This window comes from Cricetulus griseus, chromosome 3 (genome assembly GCF_003668045.3).
Source record: "Cricetulus griseus strain 17A/GY chromosome 3, alternate assembly CriGri-PICRH-1.0, whole genome shotgun sequence".
Classification (NCBI taxonomy): Eukaryota; Metazoa; Chordata; class Mammalia; order Rodentia; family Cricetidae; genus Cricetulus; species Cricetulus griseus.
The window spans coordinates 140,694,173-140,716,066 of NC_048596.1; the positions used below are offsets into that span (position 1 = coordinate 140,694,173).

The following is a 21,894-nucleotide window of genomic DNA, read 5'->3' on the forward strand; positions in this document are numbered from 1 at the left end:
GGACCAATCGATGTAGAAATGAGTTAGATGTTGTATTTTAAGAATGAGCACAACACTGAACCAGACTATTAGATAAAAAATAATACAGGTGCGGTCATGTTCATAGGTAGTACATACATGTGTTCCTTTGTTCTTTAAGTACCATGGCTTGGGGAAGTACCACTGCAGAGGCAATGATCTGACCTGGTATCCAGATGTTTACTAGTTACTATGTCAGAATCCTGTGACAGACAGTAGGCAGGCCTATATAGGGAAAGGCTGGTTCTCTGTGTGGAACTGAGTGTAAGAGCATGGGATACTTGTAGATCAAACAAAACAGTTGATCCAGAATGTCAGAGACAACTGAAAGAGCCACAAAATAATAAAGGATTTTGAAATATACTTCCAAATATAAGATAAGCATAATATTTTTTGTTTTTTTATTTAATTTTTACAAAATTATAATTTCACATGTCAATCCCTTCTCCCTCTCCCCTGCCCCCAATCCTCACCCATCCCCCCTGCTCCCCATGGAGGGTAGGGGCATACAGGGGGCTCCCCAAATTCCAAAACATCATCCTAGGCCATGCCTAGGCCCTCCCCCCATGTGTCCAGGCCAAGAGAACAACCCTTCATGTGGGATTGATTCTCGAAGTCCCTTCTTACACCAAAATACTGATCCACTACCAGAGGTCCCATAGGGTGCCGACTCCTCATTGACATCCACTTTCAGGGGTCTGGATCAGTCCTGTGATGGCCTAGCTGTTTCTGTGGGATTCCCCAGCCTGGACCCGACCCCGTTTATCTTCATTCCTCCCTCTTTGTAACTGGGTTCCAGAGTTCAGTTCAGTGTATAGCTGTGGGTGTCTGCCTCTGCTTTCATCAGCCACTGGATGAGGGCTCTAAGATGGCGGCTCTAGAATGGCATATAAAGTAGTCATCTAGGGGATGACTCATTCTAGGGGAAGGGCATTTAGGGTAGCCTCTCCACCATTGCCTATATTGTCAGTTGGTGTCATCTTGTAGATCTCAGGAAATCCGCCTAGTGCCAGATCTCTCCTCGGACTTATAATGGCTCCCTCTGTTATGATGTCTCTCATCTTGCTCTCCTATAGTCTTCCCCCAACTCAACCTTTCTGCTCCTCCATTTTTCCTCTCCCCTCCTCTTCTCCTCCTCACATTCTGCTAGCTCCCTCTCCCCTACCCTCATACTCTGAATTAGCTTAGGAGATCCTGGCCTTCCCATTCTCCGGGGAACATACATTTTTCTCTTAGAGTCCTTCTTGTTTCCTACTTCCTCTGGTGAAGAGGATTGTAGGCTGGTAATCCTTTGCTCTATGTCTAAAATTCATAGATGAGTGAGTACATACCATGTTTGTCTATTTGTGACTGGGTTACCTCACTCAGGATGGTTTCTTCTAGTTCCATCCATTTGCCTGTGAATTTCAAGATTCAGTTGCTTTTTTCTGCTGAGTAGTACTCCTTTGTGTAAATGTACCATATTTTCTCTATCCATTCTTCAGTTGAGGGGCATCTAGGTTGCTTCCAGTTTCTGGCTATTACAAACAAGGCTGCTATGAGCATGGTTGAACATATGACCTTGTTGTATGAACGTGCATTATTTGGGTATATGCCCAAGAGAGGAATTGCTGGATCTTGAGGTAGACTGATTCCCATTTTTCTGAGCAACTGCCATACTGATTTCCAGAGTGATCTTACAAGTTTGCACTCCCACCAGCAATGGAGGAGTGTTCCTTTTTCTCCACATCCTCTCCAGCATAGATTGTCATAGGTGTTTTTGATTTTAGCCATTCTGGCCGGTGTAAGATGGTACTTCAGAGTTGTTTTGAGTTGCATTTCTCTGATGGCTAAGGATTTTGATCACTTTCTTAAATGTCTTTCAACAATTTTAGATTCTTCTGTTGAGAATTATCTATTTAGTTCTGCACCCCACTTTTTATTTTCATTGATTAGTGTTTTGGTGGATAGCTTCTTGGGTTCATTGTATATTTTGGAAATCAGCCCTCTGTCAGATGTGGGGTTGGTGAAGATCTTTTCCCATTCTGTGGACTGTTGTTTTGTCTTACTGTGTGCCCTACTATATACAGATGATAAACAGAATGAGAAAGAAATCAGAGAAATGTCACCCTTCACAATATCCACAAACAACATAAAATATCTTGGTGTAATGCTAACCAAAAAAGTGAAAGATCTGTACAGCAAGAACTTTGAGTCTTTAAAGAAAGAAATTAAAGAAGATTCCAGAAAATTGAAAGATCTCCCATGCTCTTGGATAGGTAGAACCAACATAGTAAAAATGGCAATCTTGCCAAAAGCAATCTATAGATTCAATGCAATCCCCATCAAAACCCCATCACAGTTCTTCACAGACCTTCAAAGAACAATACTCAACTTTATGTGGAAAAACAAAAAACCCAGGATAGCCAAAACAACCCTGTATGATAAAGGAACTTCTGGAGGCACCACCATCCCTGATGTCAAGCTCTATTATAGAGTGATAGTCCTGAAAACAGCTTGGTATTCACACAAAAATAGACAGACAGACCAATGGAATCAAATTGAAAATCCTGATACTAACCCACACACCTATGAACACCTGATTTTCGACAAAGATTCTAAATCTTTACAATGGAAAAAAGATAGCATCTTCAACAAATGGTGCTGGCACAACTGGATTCGGACATGCAGAGGACTGCAAATAGATCCATATCTGTCACCATGAACAAAACTTAAGTCCAAATGGATCAAAGATCTCAACATAAATCCAGCCACACTGAATCTTCTAGAAGAGAAAGTGGTAGATACCCTTGAAGGTATTGGTACAGGAGACTGCTTTCTGAACATAACACCAGTAGTACAGACATTGAGATCTTCAATTAATAAATGGGAGCTGCTGAAACTGAGAAGCTTCTGTAAGGCAAAGCATAATAAATTTTAAAATTGTATAAAGGAAGAAGTATGGAGATGAGGAAGATCTCAGAGAAGAATCCTTGGTGAGGTCTGCAGATACTCTGCCAGGAGATGAAAGTTCCTGTGGCCCTCACCCTATGCACATGTGCTTGAGTATTTGGGCTGCAGAAAACTTTGCATCCAAAGATCAGAACATGTAAAAGGATATAAGGCAACTCCCAAATGGAGAAAATTGGCCTAGTTTATCTCATCCAGATAACCAAAGTGATGCCTGCAGCAGTAAGGCATGCTAAGTGTCCTGATGTGGCCTGATGTGCTGGGCACTTTGCTGTGGCATGCCACACCTCCAGACCTGGCATCACAGTAATCATTGAGAAACCAACATAATAATACTCTGGATGGTAATTATAGACAATTTCTGACTAGAACAGAAATTATCAGGAAAAAACTAAAGAAGTCTATGGAAGAATCACAGACAATATTAACTACTCATCACGGTGTCCCAGGTGGATCCTGAAAAGAAAAGTGCATTAGGGAACAGCTATGAAAACTGAATGGAGCATTTACCGCAGTTAACAATAATTCCATTTGGGCCACTAGTTATAACAATTAGACCATGCTAATAAAAATGCTAATAGGAAAAACCATGTGTAGAATATAATCTGCATTATCTTTACATTTATTCTGTTAATCTAAACATCTTCTAAGCTATTAAAGACATACTAAGAAAATAGGAGGCATGGTTAGTTGGTAAAGTGTCTGCTACACAAACATGAGGACCTGACTTTGGAGACCCAACACCGTTGTAAAAACCTAGGCATGAGAGGACACAACTGTATTCCCAGTGTTGAGAGGTCAGGGAGAAGTGAGTTTCTGAAGCTTACCAGCTCACCAGCTATCCAGCCTAGCTGAAATGATGACACCTGGGATTGACCACTGGCCTCCAAGTATGTGCAGATGTAGTCAAACCTACAGGAGCACACACCCATATGAATACATACATACACCCCCCCACACACATACACACACAAACACCAAAAATATTTCAGAAAACAAATGATAGTTTATTGACAAGCACAGAGAATAGTATTCCAATCACAAAGGCTCCTTCTGTCTTTCTTTGTATCAGTAACAGAAAGAATAATATTATAATGTTCACACACACACACACACACACACACACACACACACACACACACACACACACTTCTTTGCCAAGGTGTGAGTTGCTTATACTGAAAATCATCAATAGGCTGAACAAGTTCCCATGATTGACTACTCCATGGTAGACAGAACTTGTACTTATAAAAATAGACCAGTGGGTAAAGTCTTGGGATTCCATACTCAACATGATTTTCTGTTTAGTTTAAGATATTGTTAATGCTGTAAGGATGAGATCTTAGATCTATCACATGGTTTTATGAATCTTAATGTTTTACATGTTACTGTTTATGGTGAGGTTGAATTACACACTGATTTCTCCTGGATTTTGTACCCTCTGGTCTCTCTCCATGAAGCTGACTCCTAAGGAAACCCATCACTGTGAATGTAAATACACTTATATAAAACAAACATTTATTTCCATTTAATTTTTGGGATTAAAACTGGATTAATTAATCTATAGTTTCTGTTCCACATAGAATGGAAACATTTTATGGGTGCTAGCAATTTGTCATTTTGTAGTAGTCAAAGATCATGAAGAAGAAATGCATGAACAGTCAGTTGCTATCTAAATGGTGAGCTGACACCCGTGTGTCTGTCTGCTGTTGGAGCATCCCTCAGCAGAAAGGAGCCTGGTGTTTTCATGTTTTCATTATAGAAAGAGAATCAGATGTGGGGACAAGGGTTTGGTAAGGCAGTACCTCCCCACCACTGTGTTTAGATTGAACATTGGCTCTAATTGTTTCCCAAATAATCATCCATAGCAATTAGCTTAAATGAGAACCGGGTCCTGGGGAGAAGATAGGAGAGAAGCAACAATGTGAAAAGCAACTTTTCTCAAGTTGTTGCCATGGCTCCCTGAATGCAGGCTATTTCTATCACAGCAGCAAACAGAAGTGAATTTAGCAAAGGGACAAAGGGAAATGAAATCAGGGCTATTTCCATAGCAACAAGAAATTGATGTGGCTTGGCTTTACTTTACCTAATAATACTAATATTACCCATTAATAATTTCACATGAGCAGTTCCATGTTAAACCCTCAACACACTGTGTTTGTTAAAGATGTGTCTGGCACTCATGGGCAATGCTAAATGACTACTGACTGCAGCTAACACAGCCAGTTATCTCTGTAAAGTGCAGAGGAAATTCTATTATTTATATCAAAGACAGTGTCGCATGGATGGTGGTGAGGTGCCCAATAAGCAGACATTAAAGAACAAGTGATGTAAAGAGAATTCAATTTTGAATATGTAGACAGAATCCAGGTGTAATTGCAGTATTGCATAACAAGGCTATGATAAAAGAAAAAATATATATCTAAGCTTGTTTACTGACAGTAAATGTTGAGCGAGAAGAGCAATAAGAAGGTAAGGCAGGACAGGAGATTAAAAATCATTTAATGATTTTGCATGATGCTTGCTTTTCAGATGAATTATTAAAACACATTCAGCCATTGTTGGAAATAATCACAGTGCCACACAAAGGAACACGCTAACAAGCAAATCTTAGCAGGACAAACCATTGCTTTCAGTCATGAGCACGTGTTCATCACCTAAGTGGAAAACCAACACCACCACACCCAAGCAGGAAGTTCACTTGGTTTTACACTAATTCAGGTTGAGACTGTGTCTATTCCCATTGCCTGTGGTTCAGTCTCACAGTCTTTTTTGATTGGCCAATTTTGAGAGAATTGACCCAAAGGAAATGAAGGAAAATGGGAAACAATAGACCACTTCAAGTTCTGAGAATGCAGCCAGACTTTTGTGCAAACAAAAGTTCTAGGTGAGAGAGATTAAAACATTTGCATAAAAGTATTCAAAGTTGGAGGAGACAAAAAAGATTTAGTTTCTTTTATATAGGAAAATGTTACAATATTTTGACAAAAATACTAATATATGTGTCTTATATCCATTACATATTTATTGAACATCTACTATAGCCATGCTATTCTTAGGACTTGGAACCCATCCATGATCTAAACAGGCAAGGAGGGAAAGCATAGACAAAAACCAACTGTAAAGAATTGTGTGTGTGTGTGTGTGGGGGGGGTCCTCTGAGGAACTCAAAGCAGAATGAAGCCCAACATTTCTGTGTACATTTTGCTTCAGATACCTCTGCATGTTCTGATCATCCTTGAATCTGAAAGAGAATAAGAGTTTTTTTGTCTTTTTTTTTTCCTGAGCTGAATATGAGTGGCAATAAGCCCAGGAACACAGATCCACATTGTCCTAGAATAATACACGGTCCAGTGTGGAAACGGTTCCACAAATATAGTCATAGAATAAAAGGAAGTCATAAATCAAGGCAATTTCCATACATGTTGATAAGAATACTAGATAGAGAGGTGACATCAAAGCAGGGAAAATCTTTGACAGAAATCAAATTCAGCCACCAACCATAGGTCCCATTGGAACAACATCTAACTTCTAAGAAGCCAGATCTCCCACATCATTCTCTATATTCTAGCCTGGTGAGTTTTCCTTATCTTTCCCATCCATGTATTCTGGCCCACCAACCACAGCTACTCTAGGTCCCATATCTAGTGCCCTGGCTTTAATTAGCTGCTCGAGTCTCTGAGGAAACCAACCTCTAGGCTTCCAGTAAAATCTGCCTGTGATGGCTATTTTCCATTGTCAACTTGAGTACATCTGGAATTAACTAAAACTTAGGTGTCTTGGTACCCAGGTGAATTACTTTTCTCAATTAAGTGTTTTGAGGTGGGAAGATCCACATTTAACCTGGGCCACCAACTGTGGTGGCATCATAAATAATGAAAATGGACAAAAAGAAGCTCTCGCTCTTTGACTGCTTGCTCTTGCCTCACTAGCAAGCCCATTCCTCCACTGGCATTAGAGCCAACGTATTTGGGATTCCACTGTATGCTGAAGACCACCTGAAACATCCAGACTTTTGGCCTGAAAAACTACTGGATTCTTGACTGGATTCTTGGACTTTCAATTGCTAAACAGTCATTGTTGGAATAGCTGTATTACAGCTAAGAAGCCACTCTAATAAATCCCCCCACACACACACAGCATCAGTTATGTTCTTCTGGAGAATTCTGGCTAATATACACCCACAACTGCCTTCTGCATTGCATCTGACACATCTGTGCAGCCAGATTTCCCACATCCTTCTCTATGATCTAGCCAGGTGGGATTCCCTGACATTTCACATCTACACACCTTCCCCAGCTTATCATGTCTTACCTGGGTTCCACATACAGTGCCCCAGCTTTGGCTATCCACCCCTTCCTGTACCACCACCAACCACTAGACTTCTGCCAGGATCCAGAAAACCTTCCCCCAAATGCACAGGCCCCCCATTCCAAATTTACCTTTCCACCCAGACAGATATAAAACCACATCCCTGGCTTGGACCAGGAGGCAATTCTACATACAAACCCAGTTCCCACATTTCACCTGACTTCATTCCATCCATGCCATTTCCATATTTAAGCCCAACCTTCCTGCGTATCTTCTCTTCTTTGTGAACCTTCTCTGTCTGTGTTTGGCTTAGACCTAACAAAAGAATGTCCACATGTCCAAATCTCAATGCAAAAATATATATAATATAAAAAAATCAAGCCAATATCTTTTCTCTAAAACATATTAGTAAGTTCTGTAGAAATGCTTGCCAATGAGAATTACCTTGATGAACTTCAGGACACAAAATACAAATCAATAATCATAAATTTCATCAGAGAATTCAATGAGTTTAGAGAAGACACAAAGAAATAGCTCAAAGAAGAAAGAATTTAAGAATAAATGCCTGGGTGATTTAAAAAACAAAACAAAACAAAAAATAAGCAAATCCAAACCCACAAACACAAAGCTGATGGAAATGATGAAGATAATCCTTATTGAATTCAGTAAAGTGATAATAACATTGAGGAAGACTCAAGCAGAAATGAAGATGTAATTGAAAAACATGATAAATCAACTAGAAAAGTCAAAAGAAAGCTGCCTTACAAATAGAATTAATCAGTAAAAATAGAGACTACTGGGACTCAAATGTGAAACAGAGGATCTATCCCAACTAGGCAAGGAGTATGAAGAATTTACAAACAAAATAGTAAAGACAGGAAAGGAACATTAAGGAAATGTGGGACACAATGAAAGGTCTATTGTCAATAGATGAAGGAGACTAATTCCACATTAATGACATAGACCAGATCTTCACACTTTCCCAAATTAAGGAAAAAAAGACAAACCCATACAGATAGAGGAAGCATGGAGAACATGAAATAGGAAGGGTTAGAAAAGAAAAGCTGAATGGTATATCAAATTTAAATCACTTACTCTACATAACAAATAAAGGATATTGCAAGTTTCAAGAGAAAAAATCACAAGTCACCTATAAAGGAAAACCCACCAGAATAACTGCTGATTTCTCAATGGAAAGTTTAAAATCTAGAAAAGCCTGGACCAATGTTTTGTAAGCCTAAAAGACTATGATGACTAGCCCAGACTAACATCCCAACAGAAGAACCTGGCATAATTTAAGGAGAAAGAAATGCTTTCCATGAGATGTAAATCTTAAGCAAAATTATATTCAACTAACCAAATGATAACGAAAACACAGGAGGGGAAGTGGGGGGGAGAGGGAACTGGGATTGACATATAAAACAATCTTGTTTCTAATTTAAATAAAAATGGAGAGATGTAAAAAAAATACAGGAATCAATATTTTAGGCTAAAGAGATTAGCATAGTGGCAAGATTGAGAAAAGAAATATAAGGCCAAAATTATTAAAACACAAAATGCCACTGAGGACATACACACACAAAAAAACCCCCACCAAAATCAATAACACCAAGACACAAATTGACACATATGTTAATAATAATGTTAAATATCAATGACCTCAATTCCCCAATCAAAAAACACTGGCTGCCTAGATCAAAAAATAAAATATACCTGTATACAAGAAACACATCCTAGCTTTAAAGAGAATCCCAATTTAGGGTAAAAAGATGGAAAAAAGTGCTCCAATCAAAGGAACCAGTGAAAAAGCAGGCATTAATTTTATAATATCTGACAAAATAGAATTCAAATAAAAACTAATGGAAATATAGAGGGACACTTCTTTTAAGCAAGGGAAGAGTTACTAAGAAGACATTACAATCACATACATATATGGAACAAAACTCCTGGGTACCCAAGTTCATAAAACATGTAAAACTGCATTTAAAAACATAGCACTTTAATAGCAGCTGATTTTAATGCTACCCTTTTTCTAGTAGAAAGGTCACCTGTACAAAACTAAAAGGAGAAATATTAAAAATATTTAACTTTACATATCAAGTGAATGTAACAGATATCTAAAGACTATTCCACCCTAATATCAAAGAGTACATATTGTGTTCTGTAGCACACAGAAGCTTCTCAAATATAGAAATCATTCTGGGACATAAAGCAAATCTTTACAAATTTAAAAGGATTGAAATAACTCCTTGCATCCTATCTGATCACAATGTAATAAACCATAATTGAGAGCAAACAAATCTCTAATAAATACACAAACTCATGGGGATTAAACAATAAAAAGGTTAAATAATGGCTGAGTCAAAGATGACATCAAGAAAGAAATAAAAATTTCCTGGAATTAAATGAAAATGAAAACACAACATAGAAACACCTCTTGGACACAATCCTACTAGGGAAATTTATAGCTCTGAGTGTCTATATTAAAACATCAAATAGAATACAAATAAATTACTTAATGATGCAACTCAAAAATTTGGAAAAACAAGAACAAACCAAATGAATGGCAACTTGATAAATATTCCAAAGCAGACAAATGGCAAAACCCCCCAAAAATTATTGCATAAATAAATGAAATAGAAAGAAAGAAAACAATAAGAAGAATTAATGAATCTAAGAATTTGTTCTCTGAGAAGATAAACAAAACTGGCAGACCTTTGATCCAGTCCAAATAGCCAAAAGGAAGAAAGAAATGACTCAAATGAACACAATCAGAAAGGAACTATTAGAAGTATAACAACAGACACCAAAGAAATTCATAATGTTTTAAGGGGAAACTTACCAACCTTGTAATCCATTAAACTGTAAACACAAATGAAATGGGTGAGTTTCTAGATTTAGACACACCATGAAAATCAAACCAAGAAGAAATCAACAACCTAAACAGACCCATAATAATAAATAGTATTAAAAATCCTTCCATCTCTGGGGTTGGTGAATATTTTTTCCCAGTCTGTGGGCTGGCGTTTTGTCTTGCTGACTGTGTCTTTTGCCTGACAGAAGCTTCTCAGTTTCAGGAGGTCCCATTTATCAATTGTTGATCTCAATGTCTGTGCCATTAGTGTAATGCTCAGGAGGCAGTCTCACTTACCAATTAATTCAAGAATATTTCCCACTTTGTCTTCTAATAGGTTCAGTGTGGCTGGATTTATGTTGAGGTCTTTGATACTTAAGTTTTGTGCATGGATCTGTCTGCAGTCTTCTACATGCCAGCATCCAGTTATGCCAGCACCATTTGTTGAAGATGCTGTCTTTATTCCATTGTATAAATTTAGCTTCTCTGTCAAAAATCAGTTGTTCGTAGTTATGTGGGTTAATATCAGGGTTTTCAACTCTATTCCATTGGTCTACCTGTCTATTTTTATGCCAATACCAAGCTGTTTTCAGGACTATAGCTCTGTAATAGAGTTTGAAGTCAGGGATGGTGATGCCTCCGGAAGTTCCTTTATTGTACAGGGTTGGAAGTATTGTACAGCTGTTGGAAGTAGAAGCAGACACCCACAAATAATCACTGCACTGAACTGGAATCCAGTTGCAGAGGAGGACCAGTGATGAGCAAAGGGGTCCAAACCAGGCTGGTGAAACCCACAGAAACAGCTCACCTGAACAACGGGGAGCTCTTAGTCCCCAGGGATGTTTCAACTTGTGAAAGTCAAGGAAGATAATAAGTCTCATATGGAATTAAAGACAAATATCACATGATCATCAATTGGCCTTCATGGTAAAAGTCCTAGAGAATTCAGGCCTAGAGGGAACATGCCTCTTATAATAAAAGCTAAACATGAGTAAGCCAAGGGCAATGTTGTGGTGGTTTGTGTAAGTGTGCCCCCATAGACTCATATGTTTAAATGTTTAGTCATGAGAGAGTGGCAGTATATGATAAGGATTGGGAGTTATGACCTTGTTGAGGTAGGCATGGCCTTGTTGAAGCAAGTGTGTCACTGGAGTGGGCTTGATGTTCAAAAGCCTATGCCAGACCCAGGTGCTCTCTTGTGCCTCCTCTGCCTACAGTTTAGGATGTAGCTCTCAACTACTGCTTCAGTACCTGCCTGCATGCTACTATGATCCCCATCATGATGATAATGGACTAAACCTCTGAAACTGTGTGTAAGACCCAATTAAATTATTTCTTTTTGTAAGAGTTGACTTTGCAGCAGTAGAACACTGACTAAGACACACATTATCCTAAATGGAAAAATGCTTGAAGCATTGCACTGAAATAAGGTTTGAGATGAGGATCCTCACTATTCTATTCATTCTCAATGTTGTGCTCTAAGTACCAACTGGAGCAACAAGAGAAGGAAATGAAAGGTGTACTACAAATAGGGAAAGAAAAAACTGAAGGATCCCAATTGCAGAAGACATGTTACTTTATATTAGAGAGCCACCAAATTCTATCCTAAAGCTTTTAGAAATGATAAACAAATTCAGCAGTGTGGCAGGATACAGAATCAACTGGCACAAATCAATAGGTTTTCTGTACACAAACAACCAACTTAGATGGGAAAAACAGCATCTATACACACCCATTCACAATAGCCTCAAAGAAAATAAAATATCTAGGAGAAAAACTGGGAAAAATGAAGGAATTTTACCAGTGAAAACTTTAAACCCCAGAAAATGGAAAGACATCCTATGCTCAAGGATTCATAGAGTTGATACTGTGAAAATGACCATTTTGTCAAACCCTATTACAGAATCACTTCAATTTTAATCAAAATTCCCTTCTCATTCTCCACAGAAATAGAGCATATTATCCTAAAATTCATATGGAATCACAAAAGGCCCTGGATAACCAAAATAGTTCTGGGCAAAATAACAAAGCCAGCGGGATATTCATTCTGGATTGCAAGCTATATTACAGTGTATATATTACAGTGTCTTAGTTATTTTTCTACTGATATGAACCCCATGACCAAGGCAGCTTATAAAAGGAAGAATTCTACTGGGGCCTGGCTTACAGGCTAGTCCACTCGTGATCATCATGGTGGGATGCACTGCTGAAGCAGACAGGCATGACACTGGAGCACTAGCTGCAAGCTTACATCTGATGTTCAAGCACATGTCAGAAAGAGAGACTGGGCCTGATGTGAGCTTTTGAAGCCTTAAAGCCCACCCACAGTAAGTCCTTCATGTTCACAACACATAATCTTTCCTACACAGCCCACAAACTTTGAACCAAATTTTCAAATATGTATAAGCCTATGGGACAAGTCTCATTCATACCATCAAATTCTACTCCCTTGTCCCCATAGAGTCATATCATACTACAAGCTACCTTTAGTCAACTTCAAAAGTTCCCATAGTCTTTCACAGTTCAACACTGTTTCAACCCTGTTTAAGATTCCAAAGTCTTTTCTTAGGTAATCATTTTATTGTAACCCCTGTAAATAAAAGTAAAAATCAAATCACATCTAAAATACAATGGCACACAACATAATTATCATTTCAAAAAGGAGAAAAAGGCATAGAGAGAAATACTGGACCAAAGCAAGACTGAAACCCATCAGGGTAAACCCCAAATCCTGACTTAGATGATTCTTCTAATATCCTACTCCTTCGAGCTTTGATGTGTACAACACATTCTCTCTCTTAGGCTGGTTTCACACCCTGGTTTCAGGTCTATTTGACATGTGTCTCAGAGCTCTAGCATGTACAATATTTTTGGATGTCCAAGATAATCCAACCTTCACTTTCACACATCCATGCAATGATCTCTCCAGGCCCCTGTTTGTGGATTCACCTGACACAGGCCTAGCCTTGGTGAGTTTTCCTTAATCTTTCAAGAAGATTCCACAAGCCCTTTACACATGTATCTCTCCTGATAAAGCTAGAACTACATTGTCAAAGCTACCAAGTTCGGCTGCCTGCTGGGGCATAATAAGGGTGATTATTAATAACCATGTGGCACAGCCAATACTAGTCTGCTTGATACTTCCTCTGCTAAAAGCATTAGTTCAAAATTCTTCAGTTTGGCCTCTAGGATTTTATTTTTAGGACAAGGGCAGAAAGCAGCCACACTCTCTTCCAAATATCACAAGAATGGTCTCTAATATTATTCCCCCTGAAACCTCTTGAGCTGCATCTCCATAGTCCACCCTGTTTTGCCCGTATGGCAAAATTACGGCAGAATTCCACATTCCTACAACCAACAGCATGGTCAGGCCTGGACAGGAATACCTTAGACCCTGGTACCAACTTCTGTCTTAGTTACTGTTCTATTTCTATGCAAAGACATGAAGAAACACCACAATATAGGCAGCTTACAAAAGAACTTAATTGGGGGCTTGCTTATAGTTTAGATGGTTAGTCTGATCATCATGGCAGGAAACATGGCCAATGTGGTCAAGATAAGAGTGTTCCTTTCTTTTACCTCTGTGTGTGACCCAGAACATGTATCAAATATTGGAAAATTATATCTAAAGTTAATATAATAATGCATATGATACACCCTAAAATAGGAAATCCAGAAGATGTTGGTAAAGGGCATTTTTAACACATTTGTCCATAGAACATCTAAACAGCCTGACAGTATTTTCTCTGTCAGCAGTTGATCCTTTTGTATGAAATGTGTTATTTTTTTTTTAGCTAGAGTAGATGAGATCATTTATTATTTCTTCAATTTTAGCTTTTCTTTTAGTTTTATACCTAGGACCTCCTGTGAAGTGGCTGATTCTAATTTTAGGAAAGTCATTTAGGAAATTAAGTTACTTTTCCTAACTTAAGGAAAGTAAAAGAATAATCACATTTCAGAAGACAATACAATATCATTCCAAATTCTTTCCCAATAGACATATTCTTTTGTAAACTACCAAGTGTTGTTAGTGGGTGATGTAGAAATGAAAGATGTCAAAAATCAGTATTTCTTAGATTTTGCAGGCATTATAAATTTTATTTTTTATTTTATAACAAAAAATTTGGACTCCAGCAATAATCTTTTTTTTCATATTTCCCATCTGCTTTTGTTGCCAAAATATGAGTATTATTTAATGTTTCTCAGTGCCTAATGATGGCAGTATGACTCATGAAGCCTTGTATAAATGGAGAATCATGGACTCTTGAAGTAAAAGTCTTTGTGGCTTCAAGTTTTTTTTTTTCAAAAACCCTGTCTTATTTCTATCTTTTGAATATGAACTCTTTTGTACAACATAGATTTTTAAGTAGTTTTTAGCTGATTTAGTCTGTCATAAGTCTATACTAATTCACTGGATAATTAAAAAAGAAACAGAACATGAGCTGGTTGTTGGTGGTGCATGCCTTTAATCCCAGCACTTGGGAGGCAGAGGCTGGTGGATCTCTATTTAGTTTGAGGCCAGCCTGGTCTACATAGCCAGTTCCAGGACAGGATCCAAAGCCATACAGAGAAACCCTGTCTTGAAAAACAAAAACAAAATCAAATCCAGAATATGAATTCTGTTGCCACTGGAGATTTGTATAATTTGATATAGGAATGGTAGAAGAGAGGTGGAAGCATGGTACAAGTGGGATGTGGGGGCCAAGAAAAACAATGAAAAAGATACAAGGAAATCAGAGAGTTGATAAGCTAATCAAAAAATAAAAAAATTGAAGGATGAGAACCTGCAAGCCTCTGTATATTATTGCTGCTGAACTTTAAATAATTCAGGGATAACGCATATTCCCCCAAACAAGTAATTTAAGCATATAGGTTTGTGGCTGCTATTCTTTGATAGTTTTGGTTATGTTGGTAACCTCTGGTCATTTTGAAAGAAGTAAATTGCATAATTGATTTTTGTATAACATTTCACACTTTAAACATGAATATATTCACTCTTCTTTGTATACAACTAACTTATGTAGTATATCATAAAACATTTTTATTGAGAGTTTACAGCATGGAGAAACATTTTCCTTGCTACTATTTTGTGAAGTATAAAAACATCAAATTCTGAGCACCTAAGCTAACTCTGATCCTAATAGCAGTATTCATTTTTTTTTCTTTAAAGTAAATTTTTTATAACAATTTACTTGGCAGGAATTTTATTACATACTAATTTTGCAGAAAACCCACAAGAAATAATTTATTAACAAATATTAAGAATTATCTCTTAATTATGGAAGAAAATATTAAGAGAAGCAGAAACTCTATGTTTGGTTACTATAGAAAGAAGGAATTTTGAATTTTTTTCTGGTATTCTAAAGCCATTTTCAGTATTACTGATAATGTTTGGACTTGCAGTGTAAACTGCTTAGGAATTAATGAGTGAAACAGGAAAGTAAGTGGTAGCACTTGTTAACTGGGTAGAAATGAGCAACAGTGGAGGAAGAAGGGAAAGATATGTAATGTGATGGAAACAGCTTGAAAAACTGTATGTCTCTTTTATCAATACAATAAGACATAATCTGTTGTGTCATTACTGTGTTCACCATCTCTGTCGATGCCAACGTTCTAAAGGTGGAGAATGGGTGCAAGACTGTAGTGACCAAAACCCTAAAACAAAGGCCAAGTTATTGGAACATTAAGCATCTGATGGGTGAATTTTTCTATGAAAGTAATCAAAGAGATAACAGTGTGCTTGTCAGGATAGCAGTGAAGGGAATGTTTAAGAGCATGTGTGTTTGAAGAGACATTGGAGAGAATCAGAAGGGAAAGAAAAGTTTGAAGGTGATAATGAGCAAAGTAAGTGCAAAAGCAAGGTAAGTTTTCTGTAATGATTTTTGTTAATGTAGTCTGGAAAAAATAAAATCCCAAATTCCCCTTTAAAAAGTAAAATAAAATGTTTGAAATGGAGATACTATGTAGGGTGGATAAAGGTGTTTCCAGAAGCCATAAGTTACCAACCAAAATACCCATTGATGAGCCAGGGAAGGCTCTTGAAGTCCCCAAAGCAGTACAGACAATTGACTTGCTGCTGTTACCAACTAGAAATATATCATAAGGTACTATTGTTGAAGTGTCCTGGTTTTCCTTCTGTTGTTATGATAAATACTATGACCAAAGGCAATGAGGGAAGAAAAGAATTATTTTAGTTTATGGGATTTAATCCATCACATAGGAAATGATGGCAGGAGCTTGAAGCAGAAATCAATGGAGGAACACTGGTTACTGGGTTTCTCCTCTCAGGTTTATTCTCTGACTCATTTCTTATGAAACCCAGGCCTACCTGCCCAGTGATAACTCCAACATAGTAGGCAAGGACCTGTCACATCAATACTACTACTACTACTACTACTACTACTACTAATAATAATAATAATAATAATAATAATCTGATCTAAGACATTACAGAAACCAGTCTAATCTAAGCAATTCTTAGGCTGACAGCTGATTGGCCACGTCTTGACAAAAATACCACTTTAAGTCATACCTTTATATTTATTATTCACAGATCACATATCAATATCACAATAAAAACATATTTTAAAAGTCCTGCAATCTATAAAGATATTAGCATATTAAAAGTGCAAGATCTCAAAGTCTTTTGATTTTTATTAAACAAACAACACGAACCAGGGCACAGTTACATTAAATCAAAGATAAACCTAAAATGCATCGCTATAAATCAATTCCTGTAATTCAATAGACAGCATCTTAGGTTCACTCATTATATTCTCAATCCAAAGGACTTGGTCTATCCCATTTATCCAGTTCTGCCCTTTGTGTCACATGCATCTTGTCCTGCAGGCTCAGGCTGGCTTCAAGCCACACTTTCTACTGTTCTTGGTGAACTTCATGCGGTCCTGGAGTCTTCAATATCTTGAGTTCTCCACTGTAACTTAGACTGTTGCTTCACCAAAGGCATCCCTTCAAGTACTCGGTCTCTGCCATGTTGGGCCAAGTCTCAGCTACTCTTCATAACCTTTCATTCCTTCAAAACTAGCACCACCAGGGAGACTCTGACACTTTGCCAAGTTCTGCTGCCAGCTTTGGATATAGCTTTGGATCCCCAAAACTACAGCTTCTGTGTAAGAACTGTGAGGAAATATTTTCCTGCAGATTTTGCCTCATTCATGCTCTCCTCTTATTAATTGCAGCTGATTTTTCAGTTCCAGCTAATCAGCATCCATTGTCACAGTAAAAGCAAAGGTTTTTACTTCCATGTATTCTTAATCCAAAATAGCATACAAAAGGCCCTGGTAGTCTCTGCTGACCTCTGAAAATTCACAAGCCAGACCTCCATCATTCGCATTCCTTTTAGCATTCTCATCTGCCAAGTCCCATAGAACAGACCACTAAGCTCTAAGCACACAATGGCTTTTCCATCCCAAAATTTACACAGTCCTCTCCTTTGCAATGGCACAGTCAGGTTCAACACAGGAACCAATAGCCTCAATTTCCTGGTACCAATTTTGCTGTTATAGACATGACCAAAAGCAGCATAGGGATAAACGGGTTTATTTGAACTGATCTTTTATATCCATCATAGAGGGAATCCAAGGCAGGGACTCAAGGCAGGACCTTGAAGCAGAAACCAATAGAGGAACACTGCTCTTTCTCCTCTCTTACACCTCTCTGGCTCATGCTCAGTGAGCTTTCTTATATAAACCACATCTACCTGCCCAGTGGTAGCTCCATCCTCAATGGACTGGTCCCTTTTATATCAATTTTCAGGAAGTCAGTAATCAAGAAAATTAAAGCAGTAATGTGTAGACTGAACTACTGCCTATTCTCCTGTTTTGGCTTCTTTTGAAAAAACAGATTATTCTAGTTGCTAATATAACTCATTCATACTTGAATGCATGCATTTAAGAGTTAATTGTAGACTTTAGGCCTGTAAGAAATACAAAAGCATCCTAAAAATTACCACATTTGCATGCATAGGCATGCACATATTTTAAATTAGGCATGCCAAGATTAGTAATAAATTTTTAAATGTGCAACAATTTAACTGCCAAAGTTTGATATTCAGATATTTTCAGTAATTTTTAGAGTAGATTGTGTTTTAACTCATGCTATTTTAATCAAAAAATGTCAGAGAGAAACAATTAAATTAACTTAGAGTCCACTCTTAGCAAGACTAAAGTAGAAAGTTATGTGTCTTAGACAGAGCTTTCTTAAATGAAAGCAAAGGACAGATGATGAAGCCTGTTATGTAGACTTAAGATAATTCTCCTTCCATATGTTTAAAAAACTAAGGAGCATACAGGAAGCAACTTTACAATGGAAAATTTTAATTAGGAAAAGTTAGAAATTTCAGATTTATACTTGTATAAGGTGATCCAATTACAGAAGGTTCTTATATGACCCAGGGAAGATATTCATCAAAATTCATAACTCAGTTTCTGTCAGGGAGTCTGATACCATCAGCATTTTTCTCTATCCTCTCCATCTTAGAAGAGACCATGATCTTTGAGGCAGATTTCTCCTCTGCTTTGGAATTACCAAATAACATAGTAGAAGGGGAAGATGTGAAGGATGAAAATGCAAAGTCACAAAATAGAAAGGAGATGACAGTTGAGAAAAGTTAGACTGCTCAGAATTTATTTTTAGTTCACAATGTAACCTTTAATGTTTTGTCAATTCTGTGCACTTTAACTCTCCTCTCCCTGCCCTCTCTCTGTTTTGACACAGTTTATAATATTTTTACTGACGTTTTTGAAAATTAGTAATTCCTTATTTTCTCTTAGATGCCTTAAACTCCAACAAAAGCCCAGTTCTCTCATTTAGTGCTTCTAGGCTACTGTGGAAAGAAAAACAAAAGACAAGCAACATAATTTGAGAATATCAGATAATCTCCACAGAGAATTTCAGAAGCAAAATTATCTTTAGATAGATTTTCCAAATTTTCAAAATACTTGCATATTGAATTACCATAATTGTCAAGCATAAAATCAGCTGGAGTACCCAATTGTCTTTTTTCCTCTAAATGTTTCCTCATTCTTGAATTTGTTTACAAATTTTGGTGTCTCCCTACTTTCCTGAAAATTGCAACCTTCTATTCTAGCTGGAGAAATTTGTTATTTGAATAGAATTTATCTATTGCTTCTTGGTGTATCTACCTTGGGAGGCACCCTTATTGATGCTCCCCACTATGTTGTCTCTGATTTATCCTGCACATTTGTGATGTTATGGATGAGCTAAAGGATGAATCACTATCTGGTATGCATTTCTTCCTGAGCCAGTATAGTTTCTTCCAACCAAGGAATGATGTGTAATCTCTGGGGCTTCCTTTTGAGGCTGCAGCACATCCTGGGTTGGGGGAGTTTCCTGATACTTCCATCACATTGAACCAGAGGGAACAAGAGTTTATCAGGCTTGCCATCTTGACTATTATATGCTCACAGAATTTCTAAACCAAAGAGGGGTGCCAGGTTTTAAAAAGCAGGAAAGAACACATAGAAAGAAAGATGGATTAAATTAAATTAAATAGTGCAAGAATGAGAGACAAAAAGACAAAATACTAGGAACCAAATAAACATTGTGTCTGAAGACTTATAGACTTAAAAAATTCTCTACCCAATTGCTTTGAAGCAATATAAACTTCCTACTGGGAAAGTGGATCATTTGTGGGGCCCCGTATTGGGTGCCAAAATTGTCAATGTAAGACAGCTCTAACTTCAAAGAGAATGAGAGATCACTTACTCTGACTTAAATATGAGGGACTATGGTCTGAGAACACATATTAAGATGGTCCCAAGTTATATGTTACACTATGAAAGTGACTAAAAAAATTGTTATAGTACAGAACAAATGAAAGTCATAAATCAAGGCATCTCCTAAGTACATTAGTGGAAGCATCAAGTGGACAAGTTACAACAAAGCAGGCAATGTTTGCTATAGGTTCCATGTGATTTTGAATTTGGTGTAAAACTAGTTGTCTTATAATACATTCCAAGGTTTTTATGTGATAGTTGAAAGGATATTATTTTAGATACAGAGATAAGCAATGCACAATTAAAGGCACTAAAGATAGTCAAGGTTAATTGCAACTCCCCACAGTCATGGAATTCTGACCAATTAAACAGCCTTGTAGAATCTTTAGCCTAGGGTTGATTATTTTTCTTAGAATATTAGTTTATAGCCTATAAATACCTCAAGAAATCTTATCTACAAACAGGTGATATGTAACCTATCTATCTCATACCCCTTCAGGGCTGAAGGAATAAAGATAAGACTACCTGAGACATCTTATTTATTGTTAATATTTTTATTTAATTAAAATGTATTCACATCACTTCCCCTCCTCACACATTTCCCTCCTTCATCCCAAATTTGCAACTTCCTTTTTTAAACATTGGTGTTCTATATACATATGAACACAATGTGTGTGTGTGTGTGTGTGTGTGTGTGTGTGTGTGTGTGTGTGTGTGTAAGTCCCCTCAGTGTTACCTGCATGTATATGTTTCTAGGATTCACCACGTGGTATTGGTTACACAATCAGGGGCCCATACCTAGGAAGACCAATTCTCCATCTCAGCAGTTGTTACTTGCTTGTAGCTTTTCATTTAGTTTTCGGGTCCCATGAAATTTTCCTCATCCATCTTGGGTTTTGAACTGGTGTTATTTTCCTGTCTTATTTTGGAAGCCATATTGTTGAGACCTCATGGGTATAGCTTCTGTCTAGTCCAAAAGAAACTCAGGACAAATGTCTAACTGTGGTGCCTATTAGCATATCTAAGTGTATGTTAGATTCCAGGCTCACTCAGTACCCCCTGATTCCTCTCCGTTCTTCTCACCGCACCACCTAGCCTAAACTTCTCCAGATCATGGACTTCCCTTCCCCCAGCTTCTGATTCCTTTATAACCCTGCCATTTTGGCTGGCTGCTCTCTTGGTCCTCTTGGACCCCTCTCTCTTGGCCCCCCTCTCTTGTTCCCCTCTTTCATGCCCTTGTCCACTCTAGTGGTCATGTTTTGTCAACTTTCTTTCCCAGATCTGGACTCTTCCAGATACCTCCAGCTGTACTCTCCCCCATATCTACAAGAAAAAAAAAAAACTTTCCCTCAGCCATACCATAGGGTGGTCATGTCCTCACTGTATACAGTTTCTCTTGTCATACCTTATAGTGGGAAATTACCAATACGGAGCCAAGTAGAAATATAAGGGTATTTAATAGGGAAAAACCTTACTTACAGAGCGACCTAGCCAGCCGGCATGGCATCAGTCTGTACACAAGCCGAAAAGGGGGAATGAAAGTGAAATGAAGCCCTGACCCTCTCACTCTATGTCACCCTGACCACGTCCTCGCAGGTGTGGTCAGGCAGACCTGTAGCCAGCCCCTAAGCAGGCATGGCTACAGGTTCCCCTACAATTCCCCTTTTAATCTAAAAGAGGATTAATACTTAACAATGTAAAGTATCCAAAATTAACAACCACGAAGGTGAAATATAAGAAGATACAACAATCTGCTTATGTCACATCCTAACTATCTATTTTAACTAAACCCTGAAGTCATCTGAAAGAGGTGTCCAAGCCTGAATACCTCCTTCCAATCCCAACATAAACAATAGGAAGCTATCCCTAACTAGGTATATACACTATCCTAAGTGACAACAATGGGGGAAGGGGGTGTAGCATCCTCCAAGTTACTTCCTGCTGAAATGGGATGACGATAGTCTTGTGGGGTCCTGTAGGAAGAAAATCTTAGTATAGTGAAAG

General features: G+C 37.8%; 1 protein-coding gene across 1 annotated transcript in view; it reads left to right on the top strand.

Moving 5' to 3' along the window:
- The window catches only part of Gabrg3 (gamma-aminobutyric acid type A receptor subunit gamma3), a 570,299-nt gene that overhangs the window by 315,183 nt on the left and 233,222 nt on the right, over positions 1-21,894 (top strand). The gene's annotated exons all lie outside the window — the stretch shown is intronic.